Source organism: Narcine bancroftii, chromosome 5 (genome assembly GCF_036971445.1).
Source record: "Narcine bancroftii isolate sNarBan1 chromosome 5, sNarBan1.hap1, whole genome shotgun sequence".
Taxonomy (NCBI): domain Eukaryota; kingdom Metazoa; phylum Chordata; class Chondrichthyes; order Torpediniformes; family Narcinidae; genus Narcine; species Narcine bancroftii.
The window spans coordinates 30,104,367-30,125,358 of NC_091473.1; the positions used below are offsets into that span (position 1 = coordinate 30,104,367).

The following is a 20,992-nucleotide window of genomic DNA, read 5'->3' on the forward strand; positions in this document are numbered from 1 at the left end:
AGTTGCTTTTAATTACCTTTAAACATGAAACCAGGATCAAACTTTAACTTATTACTATTAACTAACCTAACCCCCTTCTAATTCTAAGCGCACCTATATGTAATTTGTGCATAAGTTTAGAAAAGTTCTTTGATTCACAATCCAATCTCACTTTTCATTCCTCCAAGTTTACTGGTTGCAGGCAATTCTTATACTGTGTACAGAATTTAACATTTATGAATTTCATCAGGATTTTGTGTTTGAAAAGTAAATGGTTACCGCTCAAGAAGGTTCTTGTTGGTTTTCAGAGAGAGATTTATTGTTCCTGGACACAAACTGATCCCTTTTAATCAGCCACGTCAGTGTCTTGCCAAAGAAACTTGCCCCATCAGGGTTTTCCAGATGATAACCTCTTTCTTTCAGGTCACCACAGATTTCCTTTTTGTTTCTCTTATTTCAAGTGAAACATTATACACCCAGTCCTTTCCTCTTGTATGGTCCACAAGAGCTTTGACCAGGCTGAACTAAGCACTCACAACCCCGTCTTCAAAATGGGGTTTTTCCACAAACTTGCCAGCTTGTCCTGTTCTAGTACCAATTGCTGCTGCTGAACTGCAGAACTGAACTCTCTCCATCTCTCCCGCCACTCAAGAGAAAAAACCTGTTTGACTCTCTCTGCTTGCAAAACCACATGACTCTCTTAGAACAGCAAGCTGCACTCCAGACAGCCTGAAGCTCCAAACTACTCCTCTGATCTCTTTCATCTGTTGCTTTTCAAAACAACAATCCATTAGTGAAGTCCCTTGGGCACTCCCCAAAGGTTTTGCAAAGGCCCCCAGGAGCGTCCCTGTCTGGCTTGAGCAGAGCTCCAGTATTTTAAATGAGGTCTGTTCTGAAGTGTTTGTATGTGAGTTGCACTAAAAAAAAACCTGCTGCACTTTATCTCCCAAAATCATATCTATATAGAATTTAAACACAATGTAACCTGACACAGTAGCGGGAATAAAGCACAAACTAATAAGAGCTTGGGAAAAATACGCACACGATTTATAAAGGATTGTGGGAAAGTGGTAGTAGCAATAAGACATATAGGCACACGATTTATGATGGACCGTGGGAAACTGTTAGTAGCAATAAAACACGTTCGCACACAATTTATAGTGAGCTTGGAAAAATTGCAGCAGGGATGAAATACACACACACACAACGAAGTAGGTGCATACAACAATCAAGGATAGATAGATGGACAAATATGTCTATGAGAGAAAGAGGGAAGGGAGAAAAAGATGCGGAGAGAGAAAGGGTGGGGAGGGGGAGAGAGAGAAAGAAAAAGAGAGAGGCAGTTGCTTCATTACACATGTCCACCACCCTATGAACTTTAGCAACCATGCTGCAGAATCTGGGACCTTTTCCTATTGGATGAAAACCTTGCTCTGTCAAGTTTTTTGTGGAAGACGGTGTGCAATGGTCATGTTACATTGAAAGAAACTACACTTTAAATTTTAAAACTTTCCTTTAAAGCCTCCATGTCCCAGTGTGCCTTGGCTTAATGAAAGGGCTGTATGCATGGAGCACTTATGGAGTGCCGCATGGAATTCTGGGAGGGCAGGTCCACCATTGCTCAATGCATCGCTCAGGATGTCACTGCTGGAGGATAGGTGCCACTTTGCTCTGTGCTACCGGGTAGGCAGTGTGAAAAGGCACATAGAACCATTTTTCCTTGGTTCAGTATGAACTGCACTACTGGTTTTTATAAATGGTACGTTCACCTGGCAATTTAGTGGTTTGCCAATGTGAAAGGGGGTAAAGCCTTGCCTATGCAAGTGTTTGACAATATCTTATGAACATAGCAACTGCATCTGAACAACTGCCTATTCTGGCAGTATGTTGCAAACATCAGCAATAGCCATCAGGAATCATCAGGACTCCATTAAAACTCCCTCTTCTCATCAAAAATCTATGCCTTTTTGTTTTGATATCCCTTCAATGAAAGCAAAAAAAAAAGATTTTGGCAATGACCTACCCTATATACGCCTCTCATAATCTTAGATACTTCCATCGTCACCACTCAGGCTATTTCACTCCATTGTTTGTATTTAAATCACAATATATTGTGTATATTTTTTATCATTTATGAGTTTCTGTAATGGAATTTGCTGTTGTGAATTTCTGTACTTCTATATCAGTGCCAATGGAATTTTTCCCTTGCTTATCAAATAAAGAATCAAGTACAATGCATGGGCAATTCTTTGGTTTTATTGTGGAGGACTGATAATGTAACATTATGAAACTAACCGTTGGAGAGATATAATTTTCATATTTAACAACTACCACTCAATTGCAATTGAGGTTGAATTAATTATAGCAAGTCAAAGGAATGTATAATTTCACATTTGGTATGCGATCAAAGAGATGATTTAAAAAATCATTGGAACTCAGTGGCTGTAAAATATTGTGGCCTGGATTATCTATTTTTTTCTATCAATAATATCAGACATAATCTTGCAGACAAAGCCCACAGATATGTTCACATTTATAGCTTGTCAAAGTAGTAAATATTTCAGTGATTTTTTAAAGTCATTTTAATGATTTGTCAGATTACTCACAATTGTTTATTAAAAAGCTTATATTTGTAATAAACCCTGTTCAGTTCTATGAATAAAAACTGGACAAAATTACAACACTTAAATACATCAATGTATTGTATAGCTTTCATAGGCAAAAAAAAAAATTCATTCAATTGCACTGTTCCATTGTATTCATGTAAGATTTATAATTGTGATCGTGTTACTGATTTTTATTGGAAACTCTAAGCTGTCAAATTTCAAACATATTTTGAATGCAATCACCAAATATTAAATTCTACCTCTGCCATTATTCTATTCCTTCAAGAAAGGAAGTGACATACGTTATACAAGTACCTTCACCCAGCTGGTCCCTAAATGTTCCTAGGAAGGATTCTGAAAGCATCTTGCCTATAGGTTAATAAAAAAATAATTAAATCCAAGGTAGAAAAAGTAGAAGGCTGAGTTCCAAATTAGAAATAAGAGTTTAGAGTCACTTTAATTTTGAAAATTTTATTTATCATTTGTATCAATACCAAACAATTATTCAATTATATATAGATAATACAATATTATTCAATACAAGATTATCCAAAAAAATTATATTTTTCTCCCCAAACCCCCCTCCCTCTTCCACCCCAAGGAGGAAAAGAAAAGAAAAGATCTAGACTATAAATCATTAATCATATTCTCTTGATATAACTATTGATTGAGAGGAGTGGGTGATATGGATGATATGGATGGGGTTTTATTAACAAATTCCATATATGGTTCACAAATCTTATAAAAATCCCCAAACATATTTCTTAAATTATGTAATTTTTTTCTAATGGAATACAATTTTATATTTCAGTGTTCCATCTGTACATTGTTATAAAATTTTCTGTTTTCCACATCACTGCTACACATTTTTTTTTGCTACCACTATTGCTATATTAAAAAAAAATTCTTGATATTTATCCATCTTCAATTTCACATCTTCTTCATATATATTACCAAGAAAAAATATTCTCAGATCTTGTATTTTTATCTTCATAATTTGTCCTAATAATATACACAAATCTTTCCAAAATTTTTTTTCCACTTGAACACAGGACCAAACTGAGTGTACGAAGGTCCCTACTTCCTTGTTACATCTAAAACATTTATCAGAATAATTTGAGTTTAATCCTTTTAATTTATATGGAGTAATAATACAATTGAGATATAAAATTATACTGTACCATTTGATATCTAACATTAATTGTATTTGTTACACTCTCTTGGCACAATCTTGGCAAAACTTGAAATTTTATATTTAGATATTTTTCCCATCGTTGTTTTGATTTGTATAGTTATTTTTATCCCATAGTAGTTTGTAATTGTATATACATATTTGTAATAAATTTCTCAATAAAATAATAAAATTGACTCTATTCGGGCAGTCTTAAACTCACAATTTCCCTTTTAAATATATTTTAAGTTGATAGTATGGAAAAAATATTATTTGTTATTTCATATTTCTCTTTCATTTGTTCAAAAGTCATAAAAAAGGAACCCTAAAAAACAATCTTTCATTCTCTATAAACCTTTATTATTCCAAATATCAAAAGAAGGACTCCTCAAAGTAAAAGGAAGAAGCTGATTTTGTTTAACAACATCTTTGGTATTTGATCATTTTTAATTTCTCTTTCCATATGAATTCCATTCCATACCTTAAGCAACTGCTTTAATATTGGTACTTCTGTTTTCTTTTACAAATAACTCATTATTTCATTTATACAAAAAATACTCTGGGTTGATTTGTTCTATTTTATTTGTTTCAATATGAACCCATATAACTATATAACCATTTACGGAGGGGAAACAGGCCATGTTGGCCTTTCGAGTCCGCACAGGTTCATTGATTTTGTGCGCCCTCTTCAGGCATTGGTCCCGGTAGATCTTCATTCAATAACGATGGACGAATTCAATACAGGTGGAATCAGTCGTAGAATGGACGTTTTCATTTTAGTAGAAGGCATTCGAAAACCGTAAAATGCCAAGCAGCTATTTGGTTCTCATAGGAATCCTGTGTCCTTGATTTTTGATGCACAGAAAGTAATATATCCAATTACAATAAGCAATTGATATGTTTATTGCAAAGGAGCTGAATCTACACTACTTTTTCTCCAATTTGATAACAGGAGGACAAGAATCTTAATTGGGCTGCTTTGTAATAATTTTTAAACTTTGGAAATTTGAACAGAGTCACTATTTAAAGATAATTTCAATATGCTAGTAGGTAATATAAGTTCAGAAATACATTTTTTCTACTTCCACTGGTAATGTGCTTTTATATAAAATAGTTATCCATTTGAAATGTTTGTGTCCCCTTCTTACCTTATTTTCATCAAACTACGAACATTTAATATTTGCACAACTTGGAAGAAGCGAGCATCTGTGTGACGATATGCTGGAGGAGCAGAATTGTTTTCCATGGGGCTCAGTTTATCATCGCTTAACCACTATCATCAAGCCAGAGACCAACCTTGGTTGATTAAGGGGTGATCAAGTCAAGTTTATTGTCATCTGATTGTACAAGTACAACCTGAAGAAACAGTCTTCTCCGGTCTTTGGTGCAAAACATGCAGACAAACAACCAGACATTACACACATACAGACAAATAATACATGTGCAGGACAAGTATTTCATCTATAAAAATAAGTAAAGAAATAAACAGATATATAAACAGATAGATATTGTTTTGTGGAAATGAGGGTCTCAATTGGTCAGTGGAAGCAGTGTCTTTGGTCATGGTAGAAGTATCCCTAAAAATGAGGTGCTAATCAATGCAGAAATACAGGATTATTTACAATCTAGCATATATATGCTAGATACCAAAACCATTAATGCAATTGACAGGTCCAAGTGATTCCACAGCCAATTAATTTGATCAAAGCTCTGCAGTCCCATCATGTCCCATCATGTTCCTTCAGTCTCATCAAATGCCATAATTTGCAACAAAACCAAATCCAATGAAGTTAGCAGATGGCAAAACTTCACTCCTAGAGGAACTCAATGCCTAGTGTGACAGAGTATATAGATAGGTTTTTGGGAGATAAATGAGGAAAGGTTTTAGTGTAGGTCACTTGCAAATACTTTAAAACAGATCTTATTTGAAATACTGCAGCTCTCTAATGCTACACATATCAGCTCCAAAGCTTTTGCAAGAGCTTTGGAGAATACCCGAGAGACTTCACTAATGGATTGTTGTTTACAAAATGCAACAGATGAAAGAGCTTGTCGGAGCCACCTTCTGTCTGGAAAGGTACTTGTTGTTCTAAGAGGGTGATGTGGTTTTGCAAGCAGAGCTTGTCAAACCAGCTTTTTCTCAGAGAGAGACAAACAGACAGACAGATCATTTCTACAGTGTTAATGAAACCTTATTTAGAGGATAAAGATAGTGGAGAACAATCTGTATCTGAGGTGTTAGCTGTTGACAGGGTTGAGGAAGTTATGAATCATAAGATTATATAAACAGAATCTTGTGAGGGTAACCTTAAAGAAACCATGATTCCTGTGCACCTGTCTAAATCAGTAATTTTGGAAAATTTGTAGGAAATGTTAGGCCATTTTAAGTCACAAGAAAATAAGCAGTTGAAACATTTAATTATGAAATATACAAATTTGTTCCCTGTTGTACCAAAAAGGACATCAGTGATTTATTATGATGTGGATGTGGGTGAAGCAAGTCCTATAAAACAACACCCATATAGAATAAACATTCAGAAGAGTTAAATCATGGATCAGGAGGTGGAATATATGTTGAGAAATGATATTATTAGACCTTCAAACTCAGAATGGAATTCTCCTTGTATTCTGGTACCAAAACCAGATGGAACTGTTAGCTTTTGTACAGATTACAGTAAGGTTAATTCAGTAACTAAAACAGATGCTTATCCTATTCTGAGAATAGATGACTGTATTGATAAAATTGGCAAAGCTAAATTTCTTAATAATTTGGATTTGTTGAAAGGTTACTGGTGTGTGTCTTTAACTGAGAGAGGAAGGAATATTTTGGCTTTTGTAATTCCATCTGGTTTATATGAATGTAATGTGTTACCTTTTGGCATGAAAAAATCCCCCTGCAACATTCCAAAGGATGATTAATTCAGTAATCCGAGGGTTAACACATACAGATGGTTATATTGATGACTTGGTCACAAAAAGTGACACATGGGAAGAACATCTAAGGGAATTGGACAAATTGTTATCAAGATTATCCAAAGCAAATTTAACTGTCAATTTAGCAAAAAGTCAATTTGCAAATGCTCCTGTAACATACTTGGGTCATGGAGTTGGTCATGGCAAAGTTGTACCTATTCAAGCTAAGGTGAATGCAGTTTCTGAGTTTCCTATTCCCAATGGCAAGAAAGCAGTGAGAAGGTTTTTAGGAATGGCAGGATATTATAGGAAATTTTGCTGTGGTTGCTCTTCCTTTAACCAATCTTTTGAAGAAAAGGGAGAAATTTGTGTGGACTAAGGTTTGTCAGACAGTTTTAGAAAATTTAAAGGAGATGCTATGCCATTGCCCTGTGACCATTTTCTTTAGCAGTGGATGCCAGTGAGGAAGCAGCAGGTGCAGTTTTATTACAAAAACATAATGAAATTGACCATCCAGTTGCCTACTTTTCAAAAAAAAATTCAATGTTCTTCAAAGAAATCATTCCTCTATTAAGAAAGAACTGTTATCTATAATATTTGCTCTGCAGAATTTTGATGTATATCTCAGTATCTCTCATGAACCAATTGTGATATTTACTGACCACAATCCTCTGGTGTTTTTGAATAAAATTAAGAATAAAAACAGAAGATTGTTAAACTGGAGTTTAATATTACAAGATTATAATCTGCAAATTAATCATGTCAGAGGTACAAATAATGTGATAGCAGATTGTTTGTCAAGATGTTAAAATTGATCATGTAGAGCAGGGGTGTCAAACTCAAATTCACAGAGGGCCAAAATTAAAAACTTGGACTAAGTTGTGGGCCAAACTAAATATTTATTGAAAATTTTCAACACATCTGCATGTTTTCTCTTCTTTCAGCATATGTAATGTTTAATAATAGTTTTGGTTAAACTCTTTCCAGAAGAAGCATTAACAAATGAGAAATAAAATATTCAATAAATAATATTTCTCTATAGCCTTTAAGCTCCTTTTAAATGTTTTTTTTTCACAAGCCAACAAGTCAAAAAAATAACAACTTGCTTCAATGACAAACAGGTTTGTCTTTTAAAATGATGAATATATAGTCTGCCTCCCACCTGTCTTGAAAGGTCCTGTTTTCTGTCTGGTTTGGCCATTTTTCGAAAGGGGTTTATTACATGTGAGTTAGGCGACAGGTCGCAGATGCTAACAAAAGTAAAGAGAGGAGGTGGGGGCGATTAGCGGGCTGACGGGCCGGCGCCAACACATTTGCAAAGCATTCTGGGATTTGTAGTATTAGCTGTGCATGCACTATACTGGCGCGGCAGCCAGTGGGCCAGTTCTAATACATATTTGATATGATCTTGCGGGCCAAATATAATTATATCACGGGCCAAATTTGGCCCGTGGGCCTGAGTTTGACATGTGTGATGTAGAGCAATACTCTCAACATTGGGTTACTTCGTTATAACATGTTATACTAGTGATTTTTAAAACAGTTTAGTTATAACTGTATTTTAACTCTAGAGTTAAAATTCTTTTAAAGGGAAAAGTGTGACAGCGTATATAGAAATGCTTTTGGGATATCAATTGAGAAAGGTTTTAGTGTAATTTACATACAAACACTTTAAAACAGATCTTATTTGAAATACTGGAGCTCTGCTAATGCTAGACATATCGGCTCCACAGCATTTTCAAGAGCTTTGGAGAGTGCCTGAGAGACTTCACTAATGGATTGTTGTTTACAAAATGCAACAGATGATAGAGCTTGTTGGAGCCACCTTCTGTCTGGAAGGGTTCTTGCTGTTCTAGGAGGTTCATGTGGTTTTGCAAGCAGAGAGAGTCAAACAGGCTTTTTCTCAGAGAGAGAGAGAGACGGAGACAGAGAGAGAAAGAGATAACTTCTACAGTGTTACAGCCAGTAACAGTGGATGAGACTGGAACAGGACAAGTTGGCAAGCTTGTGGAAGCTCCATTTGGAAGACAGCCTGGTCAAAGCCCTTGTGGTTCATGCAAGAAGAGACGACTGGCTGTCTAATGTTTCACTGGGAATAAGATAAACAAAAAAAAAACTCTGTGGTGACCTGAAATTAATAGGTTATCATCTGGAGAGCCATGAAGGTGCAAGTTTCATCAGCAAGACACTTAAGTGGCTGATGGAAGTACATTAGTTGTGGATGTCATGGAACAACAAATCTCTCTCTGTAAGCAGACAAGAACCATCCTGAGCAATAACCATATACCTTTCAAGCATCAAAGCCTGGTGAACTTTATAAATGTTAAATTACTTGCACAGTATAAGAATTACCTGCAATTGGCTGAACTTGGACGAATGAGAAGTGAGATTGGACTGTGAACCAAAGAACTTTTCTGAACACACACATTACATACACAGGCACTTAAAATTAGAAGGGGATTAAGTTAGGTTAGTTAAGTTAATTTTAAGTGTGATTCTGTTTTCATGTTTAAAGATAATTCCAAATAACCTTTGTTAAAGTCACCATTTGTCTTGGTGACTATCTATTGCTGCTGGGTTTATGGGCCTCTGGGCTTGTAACACTAGAGTGATGACAATAACAATGAAGAATCACTTTTCCGCACCTCCACATCCCCTGATGATCCCATCCTGATGAGAATGACATGTGTGCTGTCTTCAGAAGAGTGAATCCAAGGAAAGCATCTGGCCCAGACAAGTACCTGGCTGAGTATTAAAAATCTGTGCTGACCAACTTACCAATGTATTCAGGAATATCTTCAATATCTTGTAACAGCACTGATTTACCATAGCTTACAAACAAATAAAAATACACTCACTCGTTTCTTTCAGCACACCATGAAGCCAACTTTCTTTTTATTATTCACACAACACAACATTGCATTCTTCAACTCCCAAACACCACCCAACCAAAGTCCTCTGAACTTCTCATTGGCCAAAGTCCTCTGACCTTCTCATTGGCTCTCTACCACACAGGTGATCCTGACACTCTCTCCTCCTCCTGACAAAGGTAATTATGCAATCATGACAATCTCACTCCAGCAGGGCAAGGTACACACCTGTTTCAAACAGGGGTCAATCACACTGGTGCCCAAGAAGTGTAGTGACTTGACTTAATGCTATCGGCCAGTAGGACTTACAGCAATGGTGATGAAGTATTTTGAAAGGCTGGTGTTGAAGCATAGCAGACTGAGCTTTCCAATTTGTCTATCATAGCAACAGGTGGATGTCATCTCACTGGCTGTTCACAAAGCCCTGGAATACCTGAACAGTAAAGATGCATTAATCAGGATGCTCTTTATCGACTACTGTTCAGGGTCAGGTCACTCATCTGAGTGCTACTGGTACCATGTCACCCAGTACTACCTGTCACATGGTCTAAATCCATTCACGCACATGCTGTTCCTTTCTGAGGAGTGGGATATCCTCATATCAAACCCCATAAACTGACTGAAAGGAACCATCATCATCCTATTTGATGGATAGCCAGAAGAAGAAGACAGTTTAGCATTTAACACCATCATCCACTCAAAACTGACCAGCAAACTCCAAGTTCTGGGTCAACACCCCACTGCGTAATTGGATCATGGATTTCCTCACCTCCAGATTACAATCACTGAGAATTGGTAGGAACTTCTCCTCCAGAATTTCCATCAGTACAGGAATGCCCATGGGTTGCATCCTTATCCTTGTACTCTACTCACTTTACACCTTCGACTGTGTGGCTCAGTCCAACAATAACACCATCCACCAATTTTCCAACGATACCACTGTACTAGGTTGTATAAAGGAAGGGGATGAGTTAGCACACAGGATGGAGATTGAATATTTGGCTGAATGGTGCACCAACAACAACCTTGCGCTCAATGTCACCAAAACTAAAGAGCTGATTGTTGATTTCAGGAAGGGAAAGTCAGAGGTATACAATCCAATGATCATTGGGAGATCAGCGGTGGAGAGGGTGAGCACATTTAAGTTCTTGGAAGTCATTATTTTAGAGGATCTTTCCTGGACTGAACTCACTGAAGGCATTGTGAAGAAAGTACATCAACACCTCTACTTCCTCAGGCATTTTCAGAGGTTTGGTATGGCACCAGAAACACTGGTAAATTTCTACAGATGTGTGGTGGAAAGTGTACTGACTGGCTGCATCACGGTCTGGTATGGGAACACTAATACCCCTGAGTGTAAAGCCCTGTAAAAGGTAGTGGACACAGCCCAGAACATTACAGGTAAAACCTCCCCACTACAGGGAATGCTGCTGTCGGAGAGCAGCAGCAATCATCAAAGACACAACACCGAGCACACACTCTGATCTCACTACTGCAATCAAGAAAGAGGTATAGGTACTACAAGACGTGCACAAGCAGGTTCGGGAAGAACGGCTACCACTCCACCATCAGATTCCTCAATGACAAACTCAGTTAAAGACTCATTTAAGTACTCTTATTTGTGCTCTTTATTGATTTTTTTATTCTCTCTATATTTGTAGACGGTTGTTTACATTTGTTTATTTGTATATGCTGCGTACAATTTTTTTTGCACAACCAATAAGTGGCAATTCTGCCTCGCTTGCAGAAAAATAATCTCGAAGTTGTATGTGATGTCATATATGTACTCTTATAATAAATCTGATATTTAAAATCTTTTTCTTTCAATTTAGAGATACAGCATGGTAATAGCTTCTTCTGGCCCATGCACAAATACACCCATGTGAGAGGTCATGAGCAATTAAACCATGAACAGAATGAAGAGATACCAAGAAAATCCCCATTCTCAATGACAACAGGATTAAGGATAAGACAATAACTCTTGTAATCACCTTCATAGGGGAAATGCCAACTAGAAAATACATCAGCTTCCTCCTGTTGTTCCTACCATAACAGAGGCCAGTCACAACCCATTCAATTCACCTTACATAAATACATTGGATGTAACAAAATCACTACCCTAAACATTTACTCTCTCACCTATAAGTGCATTACAGCTGCATTGCTAGATCCACAAGAACTATCTCTAACAGCATGTCCACTCCCACATCAAAAGCCAAGATGTCTGCCAGCTAGAAAGAACATGGAAGCGGGCACATTCAGAGGCACCCGTCAAAAGGTTGGCCCTCCAAGTGATAGACAAGAGAAAAAAAAAGGAGGAGGATGAGACATACAGGGTGGAGGGGGGTGATAAGTAGAGACAAATGCTGCCATTGCTGGAATGTAATAAGAGGAGAAAGTGATTTCATATATTTCAATATTAAATTATCCAGATCTTGTTGTTCTACACTTCTGGGCTTAAGATAACTGCTGAGTCCGCTTGGAATTGGATCATGATAATGCCCTTGGAAAAGTGTTGCAATTCATCAAAGAAAACACAAATGTTATAACTCTCTACTGATATATCTGGCTATACTTTATAACATTTTTCAAAGATCAGAACATCATATCAGCAATATTCTTATTTATTTTTTCATAAAAGTTAAAGTTAAATTAACATGTCATGTATGTTTCATGTGCCACATGATTTATTTTGAAATTTTTAAGGAATGGAAGGATGTCACAGAGAAGTGAATTACAGCAATAACTAGGATGTTATCTCATCATCAAGTTTGCAGATTATACCATGGCAGTTGGCCTAATCAGAGGGGATGATGAGATGGCCTATAGGATGAGGTCCAGCACCTGGCCATGTGGTGTACCGACAACAACTTAGCACTTAACACTCAGAAGACTAAGGAGGTCATAGTAGACTTCAGGTGGAGTTGTGGTGCAATGTGTATCAAGCTTCAAATTTCTTGGTAATCTCAACCTTTATTTTCTGTGATGCATGAAGAAAGTACACCTGTCCCAGGATATTTTTTTAAAACTTTATTTATAAATTTTTAAAAAAACATACAAAACAACTTACTAAAAAAAACTATACCCTTCTCCCTGCCCTCCTCCCACCCCACTCACTACATCCCTCCCACTATGTATGAGCAAGCGATAATTATCTGTCCCAGGATATTGATGATTTTTTTTTTAATGCTGTACCATTGAGAGCATACTCACCTAAGACATTTCAGTGTGGTATGGCAATTGTCTCATATTGGACCATAAAGCACTTCAGCGAGTGGTGAAAACTGCCCAGCAGATTATCAGCATTCAATTACCCAATGAGAATATCTATCAGGATCATCAAGGATGCATCTCATCCTAACTATGGACATTTTACACTCTTTCCATCCAGTAGGTGCTAAAGGACCCTTCCATCTCCAACCAGCAGGCACAAGAAGAGTGTTTTTCCTGAGGCTATGATCCTGCTGAACCTTAAATCACAGTGCTGAATGGTATTGTACTCACATTGTACTGTCAGTACTTTTATAATTGTTTGCTTGCTGAATGCACTTGTTTTCATTTGCAAGTAGTTATTTATACTGTATATAGCAATATTTTCTTAACTTCAGGTTGGATTCTAATTGTATTTAATTGGCTTGGTATTTCACTGGAACAATGACAATAAAATTGAATCTAATCTAATAAAATAAAAGGCACAATAGTAGTTAAAATTGGCATACTTAGCCTGAGATCCCAAAACCAGCATAAAATGCATTGGAATGATTATTATGAAGGATTATAGATTTATTTGATTTTTAAAATTCTCATAAACATATATTCTTTAAACAGGAATAATAATTGAAAGTAACCCTACTCGTTTAAAAGTGTAAGTTTAAATCTCAGATTATCGGTATCACACGAGACTGTAAGGAAAAAGAAATCTGCTAGAGGAACTCAGTAGTTTGAGCAGCACCAGTTGGATAATAAATGCTCAATGCTTCAGCTCTGAACCCTTCAACAAAACACCTCAGAGTGAGAAATCTCTGATTAAAAAAAAACTGAACTGAAATGCAATTTTATCAAATAGAGGTGCCAGGTCACGCCCCATACTTGATAAAGCTAAAATGTTGTTTTTTTTTCAGTCTGCAAGCCTCAACTTGAAAAGTGAGTTATCTTTAAAATTTAAAAAAATCAAAACTGTTAAAAATATTTTAAGATTTGCATCTGAATGAATTTTGAAAACTATAAGTTAACGAATTCCTCCGATTTTCCTTGGTAGTAATTCCTTTCCATTGAAGTCAACGATCATGATATTTCATGCATCCAATGTCAGATAGCAGACAGCACACCCTGGGAAAGACTTGCCAGCGTGATCATTGAACTTGATTCCTCATGTGTAAATCCCCAATTCAGTTACACTTATGGTGAAAGATGGCTATAGCTCAGCATGGCACTGGCAGTTTTCCCAGCAAGTTCCAGCCAATAAATGTTTCTTTTTTTAATTTATTTTTTTATTGAATGTTCCATAAGATGTATCTCAGATATTATTCATATACATCGTTTATTCATATTTGCCATGATTTTCCACATAATATTTATCTGGTATACACTTATAAAGAGAAGAAGAATAGAACAAGAAAAAAAAGAAAACTGTATACATGTAGGGAGTGATTTTTTTTTACAACATAATCATTGATTTGTAAGAATAAGGTCAGACCTATGAAATATTTTGTAGTTAAACCATTTTTACCAATATGAACCAAATTGGTCCTATTTATAATTAACAAATACTGTTATCTTCTCAATTTTATAAATATCCATTAAAATTTCCTTCCATTCATTTAAAGTTGGGCCCTCCTGTGATAACAATTTCCTGGTAAGAGTCGTTTTACCAGCCGCCAGCAGTATGTTCATTAAATACTTATCTCTTTTAACCATTCTGGAGGTATATACACAAAATAGATGGTCTTACCTCCTAAGGATATTTCACATTTAAAAATGTCTTGTAGGGCATTGTGTGTCCCACTCCAATAATCTTTCATAACAAGGGTGTCCCAAAAATATATGATAAGGCTTTGCATTTTGATTTCTACAATTTCTCCAGCAAAGAGGGAGGTTACTATTATAATGGGATTTTTGAGAGAGTATAATAAAGTATCTTATCAGGTTTTTCCACCCAACTCCCTCCATTGCTGTGAGCTGGTCACTTCCACTGATACCTCCATATTATTATCCCTCCTTCCTTTTCCCATTTTGTTTGAATGTATGAAGTTGAATGTGTTTTAAGATTTGACAGACATCTATATACACTAGAAATGATTATACTACCATTAGCTGAACTATATGCTTTTCTAAACAGTTTCTGTCAAACGTACTTCCCTTGGTTACATTTTTAATTCTCCTATTAACATAATGCCGCATCTGCAAATACTGATAAAAGTTTTGTTTTTCTAATGTGTTTCTCCTTAAGCATTTCAAAACTGGTCTTCCTTCTTTCATTATATTACAAAGAACTATTATTCCTTTAGCTATCTTGTCCTTAAATCGAGCATCCAATTTATTCAGTGTGAAATCCAAGTCATACGCACACCATTTAAAAATTGCAATATCTCCCACTAATTTATATACTTTTACAGCAGTTTTCCATATTTTAAGAGTTCATTTCACCAATGGGTTATCAATACTATTTATGTATCTTTGTAGGTTGTTCAGTCAAAATTGCCTGCATGGAGATGAGAAGTATCTTCTCCTCAATATTTTTCCATTGAGCATCATATGATAGGTTACACTAGCATATCCCAGCTCTCAATTGTGCTGCAAAATAATAATCTTTAAGAGAAGGTAGACCCCATCCTCCCTTTTCCTTGGCTAATTGCAAGATTTGGAAACAAACTCAGCCTTTTACCTTCCCATATATATCTTGTAAGGTAAAACATCATGAGATGGGAATGTACAGGGCTGTAACAAGATGTGAATGCATCCTTGTACTTACAAGATAAGAGAGACATTGATGGATTGAGAGGCAGGAAGCTAGCAGGGAAAGGATAGCAACAGTTTTAGTCATTGGACAAGTAATGATATGATGATGTTCTAAGCACATATCCAAGGGTATAAAAAATCACCATTTTGCTGATAACGGCAGAATGCATTCTCCGACTAACATGGTTGGTCGCAAGTGTTACAATCCGGTAATAAAGAACAAAGAACCCTGATTTCGACTCAGCCTGGTGTTTGTCTCACTCATTCATGAACAAAGCAGACCTAACAATTTGGTGACCCCGACGTGATGGGTGAGTGAACACTGGACGACGGTTTCTGTTTTTTCTGACAATCATCTCAGCCGGCTGATAAAAAGGTCCAGAGAAGCCTGTTTTAACAAAATTCTCTTTTTTTTTTTTAAATCTTTATGATTGTCAGTAAGAACTGGAGATCGGACAAATTAGACGACCACAATTGAAGGTCGCATGCCAGGATTGTAACACGTAAGTGATTACAGACAAGATAAAAGTCCTTAAGGTGTTTGAATGACATTTATTAAGTGCTTCGCAAGAAACTACTAGAGTTTAAAAGTCTTTATTGTGTCGTTGCAAAGTCCAATAGAGTGAGAAGGTGGTCTATAAACAATTGAGGACCTGAGTTTTCTGCCCTAAACTGGTTATTAAGAGGAGAAATCTCCCACGTGAAGGTTGGGCTTTGAAAGAAAACAAAGGTTCAGGCTTATTGGCCTCAATTGTATCTGAGAGACTGACTTATAAATGTCCGGTAGGTATGATAATGTCTGTACACTTGAGAAGTTAAGAATTTATTTCCCCAATTCGCCGTGGTGGAATACCACAGCAGACACTAGAGACCTTGAGACAACAAAAAAAGTTCTCAGGGACGCCTGCCTGGTGAACAAGAACGACGACAGAAGGCTGCGACAGCTGTGTCCAGATCAGGTAGGAGATATTAATGAAAAAGTTGATAAACTCCTAAGAGACACCCGGTTTATTCGAAATACTTTTGATAAGTTAAATGAGGGTATTCCCAACATCACCAAGGAGATAAAGTTACGTAAATTCATAGATTGGTACAGGGAAACAGGACAAAAGTATAGCCCAAATATTTGGTTTTCTAGTTGTAATTTAACTTTCAGACCCCTTTGGGAAAACAGAGAGTGGAAAACGAGCAATCAGAGTATACAGGACAGCCTGAAGTCAATTGGAGGACAAGACTTAGAGACTGTTCCTTTAAAAGATATTAGTCATCCAGCTTGCAAGGAGACATTTTTAAAAGCAATTTTCGTTGACATAGATCCCCTAAACGGACAAGAACCTAAATTAAAACAGGCATTAGAAAGCGGTCCCGCAGCTATGGCTGTACCGTTGCCTGCTAAGACTTTTGACCAAGTTATTAAGGAAATTAATCAGGAATTAGAGGAGCGAAATACCAGTAATGCGGCATTGGAAAAACAAAAAATGCTCCGAAAATGTGTAGACCGCTGGAGGAAGAGGGGTTGGTTACCCGGGGGCACTGAGATGTTCCTGACAGGTGAGGGAAACAAAATTTTAAAACGTAGAGTCTTAGACAAGCTGGAAGAAACAAAACGGGACACAGAAAACAAAATCTTTAATCGCGAGTCAGCAAAAAAGAGGGTGAGAGACAAGGAGATTCAGTACCGCGATGTCCTAGCTCTATTTGAAGAATTTGGTCTCCCTGGTAACCCACCTGTTACTGCCCCTGTAGAAATAGCTTGTAGACCCCCGCCCTATACATATGTGGCGTCAAAAGGTGCCCCTGGCACCCCAGATGGGATCCTGGAGTCACGTCCCTTATATCCAGATATTGAGACACTGGGGTGTGACAAGAACCTCGGGAATAGGGATACATCAGACGAGGTACAGGCCCCTTTAATAAAAATAGAAGGGGGAGTAATAGATGTAGAGACCCCTCTGGAGTCCAAGAAAATAGAAAAGGAGTTAGAGATACAGAAATGGAACATGAAAAAGGTTCAGGATAACATTAAAAACTTAAACAGAGATATTAATGTGCTGGGGCAGATCAGTGAGGATCAAAAAGAATTAATGGTAGGTGTATTTAAGGAAGTGGAAAAGATAACTACAACACTGTCAGGAGAAATTAAAGCTGAAGGAATGGTAATAGGAGTAAAGGACGAAAAGTGTAGTACAGATGAGGAAACGAGATACGATCCACCATGGGAGGAAAGTAGAAGGAAAAGACTCGGGAGGGAGAAAAATAGACATGCCTACCTGGACATAGTTAGGACAAAAGAGAAAGATGTGAAAGAACTAAACTATGGCCGAAAAGATTATCTTAGAGATGAACGTGACCAATATACCTTTGACCCTGAGACATTGGAAGCTGATAGGGACAGTGACAGTGACGAAGAAGAGTCAGAACAAGGTGGGATAAATAAATGCATGCCAAGAGTAAAGAAGGAGCAGAAATCCCCAAAATTGAGATATCAATGCCCATTACTGATCACGGGACGGGGAACTCAAAAATATGTACCCTGGTCACGAATGGACTTAGAGAGTTTAATGAAAAAACTACCTCCGTTGAGTAATGGGGCTAGTCCATGGATTTCTTGTTTTGAGCGAGAAACCTGCCAAGAACAATTAGCACTCGCAGATGTCAGAACTATCATGATAAAATTAAAGGCAGAAGGGGCCCTGAAGCAAATAGAGAAAATTGTAAGAAGCAGTAAATTGGGGGATGAAATAGAATTTAACCCACTTCGGAATAAATTTTGGGAAGCACTTAGAGAAACATTTCCTACACCCTATAGTTTGGATGCCTTGGTAACCCTTCAACTAAAGGAAGGAGAGACTGCACACGAGTATTTCACTCGAGCATGGGACTTATGGGAAACAGGGACTGGAGAAAGACCCGACCACAGCCCCTTAGGAAGGGCTCACTTTCGTAATGGGATAATAAACGGACTACCTGCTACGGTTCAAGCAAAATTAAGGGACATTGTGGGATTAGAGACAATGTCAGAGGATTTGTGGAAAAGACACCTGACACATGCAATCAAACGACATCGTCAATCAGAGCATGCTAAGTCAGAAAGTGCGTCCCAGAAGGAGGTGGACAAAACAACCGATAAATTGGTGAGAGCCATAGAACATATAGGGGTTAAATTAGCGTCCCACAGGTCATGGGGCCAGTGATAAATCCGGGACCCCAAGTAAGAAATGGTTGGGAAAGACAGCTAGGTACAATGTATAGAGGGGAACATGTAGTATGCTGGTACTGCCAAAATCCTGGACACTACCAGCGGAACTGTCCGGAGGCTGGGAGAGCAAGGGGAAAAAGATTACCCTCTATTAGAGGCTATCGGGGAAGAGGAGGAAACTTAAGAGGACAAGCAAGGGGTAGGGGTGGACACATTGATGGGCCCCAGAGAATCGGGGGGTGGCAGAGTGATCAACAAGTCCAGGCACCTCAGTGTAATGACTATATTGAGGAAGGTGCTGAATTTGATTATTGACGGTGCCCAGGAGAATCAAAAATCACGCCTCCCTGGGAGCCACCAAAAATTTGGGGGACGGTAAATGGAGAAAAAATTGAATTTATGGTTGACACAGGGGCAGCAGTTACGACAGTGATTAAAAAACCCCCAGGGAGCACATTTTCGGGCAAAACATTATCTACAATAGGATTCTCCGGGATAAGGGAAACACAGCCCTATACAGATAACATCGACATGACATTTGGACGACAAAGGGTTAAAACGCCTGTCCTGGTTGTGCCAAGTTGCCCCATTAATTTATTAGCAAGGGACATTCTTACCAAACTAGGAATAACCATACAATGTTCTGAGAAGGGCCTTCGGTTAACATACCCAGGGGATACAATAAGAAGGGGAGGACAGTTTATAGTAATGACCCCATCTAACGCTTCAGAAGACTCTGTGGAGGTTAGTATTTTCTGGAGTCGGCTACTGTATGATGAACCAGGCCCAGGGCTGATTAAACAGTTTTTTGAGTGGAGGGCCAGTATTCCTCGGTATGGGGATTACCATTATCCACTAGATCCTATGCATGTTACATTAAACTACACCATCCACCCGGACCAGGAATATGAGGAGAGGTGGGACTCTCTAAAAGAAGGGAAGACAGAAACGATACATTGTCCATTTATCTTTGTAGGTAAGGAGGGAATAGCTGCTATGGTTGTCATGACAGAAGAACAAATGGAGTGGTTCTGCTTAGGAGTAGAAAGTGTGCCTCATGTGACCTTGGGTATTGCCAAAGATCATCACGCTCGACAGCTGGGTCCGATGGTAAAGGAAGCGATAGGGTGTGAATACAGGCAGACAGAAATCCCGGGATATTCCACCTCGGAGGGAGGAAAATTTGTCAGACTGAATATTGAAGCATGGGACCAGGTTGTGAATGAGAAAGTAGAAAGAGACCGAGCCATAGAAGGAGAAAATATTGATCACAGAGACTCAGACAAATATCTTTCTAATCTGAGTCCACATATATGGACAACGGGGCCCTATGATGTGGGAGTAATAAAAGGAGAGGTATTTCTAGAATTGGCCAACCCCGGGCAGAAACCAATATGGAGAAAACAATACCGCTTGTCGCCCAGTCAGGAGGAGGGTATTAAAGGAACGATAGAAGGGTTAATGGAGTCAGGGGTTTTAAGGGCGGCACCTGACAGTATGTGGAACACGCCCATCATGCCTGTTCCCAAACAGGGTAGAAAACACTGGAGGATGGTACACGACCTCCGGGAGATTAACTTGGCTACCAAGACCATCGGGAGACCAGTCCCAGACCCATATGTAGCACTTAGGGCTCTGAGTCCGGAGCACGAATACTATACTGTCATTGATCTGGCAAACGCATTCTTCTGCTTGAAATTAGCTGAGGAATGCCAAGACTGGTTCACTTTCACTTACCAAGCACATCGGTACACATACACTAGATTACCTCAGGGTTATAAGGACAGTCCAGGACTGTTCAATCAGGCCCTTAGCGAAATCCTAATGAAATTAAAGCTCCCGGAAGATGTTACACTGATTCAGTATGTAGACGACCTACTATTAGCAGGGAAAACGCCACATGAGTGCCTGACAGGGACAGCAGTTTTACTCAAGGGGTTAGGCGAGGCTGGATTTAAAGTAAAAAGGTCGAAATGTCAGATCGGAAGGAGGGTGGTAACTTTCCTAGGAAGACTCGTGGGTAAAAACGGTACGGCCATGTCTGAGGCACATAGAGAAATGATACTAGGGTATCGAAAACCTACTACAGTACAAGACATGCTGGCATTCTTGGGGCTTTGCGGGTATAGTCGAACATATGTTCCAGGATATGTGAGTCTGACCCAAGGTCTGAGGGAAATGGTCACAGAGATAGGTCACCGGAGGCTTAAAGAACCAGTCAGGTGGAATGTAGAACGTGAAGCGGTTTTTCTGCGTGTCAAACAAGAACTGGGAAGAACGATCAGCCTGGCTAATC

At 38.2% G+C, this 20,992-nt stretch overlaps 1 protein-coding gene across 13 annotated transcripts in view; it reads right to left on the bottom strand.

Moving 5' to 3' along the window:
* Window positions 1-20,992, bottom strand: part of gpr27 (G protein-coupled receptor 27) — a 200,177-nt gene that overhangs the window by 126,182 nt on the left and 53,003 nt on the right. The window lies entirely within an intron of this gene.